This window comes from Cupressus sempervirens, chromosome 6 (assembly GCF_028749045.1).
Source record: "Cupressus sempervirens isolate cs-2001-9-10 chromosome 6, ASM2874904v1, whole genome shotgun sequence".
In the NCBI taxonomy this organism is placed as follows: Eukaryota; Viridiplantae; Streptophyta; class Pinopsida; order Cupressales; family Cupressaceae; genus Cupressus; species Cupressus sempervirens.
Window position 1 is genome coordinate 89,525,408 of NC_143123.1, and position 2,317 is coordinate 89,527,724.

A 2,317-nucleotide genomic window follows, 5' to 3' on the forward strand; every position below is an offset into this window, starting at 1 on the left:
TGAACTTTGCCTCCTTGTTTGTCAAAAGCTTGTGTCTTAAGACATTTCAAAGGGTGAGTACTTTTTAATATAAATGGTTTAAGAAACTATCATAGGGCTAATGTTGGACAAAACTCTTTATACATCTTTATCTCGATGGTTGGGCTTGCATAAGAAGGGTGCATGATATTCACTTGGGTTGCTCAGTGATTTTCTTCATTTGACCATTGTGACAACTGCCCATATGTGAGCTCCTCTCGATTCAATACTTCTGCAATTTGCATTGTGGTATTAACAGTTTTCTATCCCTATATGTTTAACTAAGAAGGAAAGTGACTTTTCAAGGGTCAGTGGCTAAGAATGAATCATTCTGCACAACAAACAGTGCTCCCTTAGATTTAGCAAGAAGCCATACTCTAAAATTCAAGAGACTGTTGTGTGCAGGAGTGAAGGTGGGTCTTATTTCATGTCAGAACTCCTTTACATGTATCAACTACCATGTTTGGTCCAATTGTCTTAGGTCCAAAGCACTAGATCTTCTTTGCTAGATCCTTATCCCATCCAAACTCTTTACTGAACACTTCCCCTTGACCTTAGGAACATCTCTTGGGCCAATTTGACCCTTGTCAATCACCTCTACAAGACCTTATTCCATAGGCCTTGCATCAAAGTAGAGTTTGTTGTGCTTGTTGGGAGACTTGTTCATCACAAAATGGTGTGATTTGTCTAGGACTATTTCTCTAAATAAGACAATGGGATCAGATGTAAGTATTTTAACTCTAGCCATAAAGTCCTCCTACAAGTCCTTGAGGCATGTCTCAAAATGGAGCTCCTTTGCCCCTACAATGATGTGCTCCCCTGATTCTTCAATAGTGCATACAACCATAGGGTTTGAATTTGCCAAGTGTTTCAAGTCTTTAACAAGCTTTGGAAGATTAGAAGTTACCTTACACTACACTGCAACATGATAAACTAGTGAGATAGAGAACTTCATTGCTTTGATAGGATGGGCATCCACCTCTTTCTAATTTTTTAGAGTAGCATTCTTAGTTATACACTAGTCCAACCGTACCATGGCCATAGTGTTTCTACATGGTACATCATCTATTATCTCCTACTTCTCTCCAATCCATGTAACAATCCTCTGAACACTCTTGACATATAGATCCTTCTTCTCTCTAGGTGCATAGTTAGGGCACATTATCCTAACCTTTATACCCTTTGCAAAGACCCTGCCAAAGGAAAAGAACCTCCCTTTGTTAGAAACTAGAATCATCTTGGAAATATACAACATCAAGGGTCCATCATGGTCACAATCTCTAATTTCCTTGGCATAGACATCATCCAAAGGCCCTTCATACAAATTCTCCACACAGTATCTTTTGGCCATGAAAGGGGATGTCAAATGGAAAATCATCATTTCAAGTAGGGCATTACTTACAGGTAGCCAATTTTGCATAACTCACTTCATGAGGACCTTCACAACTAAATCCCTCTCTTCATTTTTCATTGCAATCCCAAGCTTTTGCAACATGGGCCATGACTTATCCTTCTCATTATTCATACACCCATTTTAATCTACCTTATTGGCTCATATATAAACTGAACAAAGCCTCTCTTGCAGTTTCCTTAGCCCATGTTTGTGGTGTTCCATTTTCTTGTGGTTGTGTCAAAGTAATTCTCACTCCACAACCTCTCCATCATCTTCAATTTATCAACCGAAAACTTCTTAGCATACATCTTTTACAAATTTGTCAATGTAAAAGCCCATCCATGCAGGCCAGTTGAGAACACAACAATATCCTTCTCTAGATAAACTTGAGCATCACCAAGAAGGGTGTCTTCATAAGTAGAAATGATCATATTTGCAATTTCAATGACCCTTGATATAGTTTGATAGGCCTCCTCTCCATCAAACATTTCCCCTTCCATGGCATGACTCCATTAGACTAGGTTCCAAAATGGAGGGGAATGCCTATCGCTGTCAAAAATTTACTTTTCCTTTTGCGTTATAATTTCATTACAATTCTTGTATAATACAATGAGTCTATTCCCCAAGATATTCTATTCCATAGGATTTATTCTCTTTCTAATTATAGAGCTCTCTTACTCACAAAATTAAAATAGGAAGTTATGTTTGATGGACTAAAGTTCCATCATTCTTGAGCACATTACCATGTTGGGTTAAAGCAACACCTGAGGTAATTAGTAGTTATGAAATCAATTATTTTAGTGACATATCATAAACTACAACATGACATTGTTTGAAGCTATTCTTTGCATTGATGAGGACATTCATTGCCTTTGAACTCTTCCCAATCAGGTTCATATACTCGAG

General features: G+C 37.9%; 1 pseudogene; it reads right to left on the bottom strand.

Annotated features, from left to right (window-relative positions):
* Positions 1-443: 443 nt before the first annotated feature.
* Positions 444-1,911, bottom strand: LOC149551336 (elongation factor 2 pseudogene; annotated as a pseudogene).
* Positions 1,912-2,317: the final 406 nt, after the last annotated feature.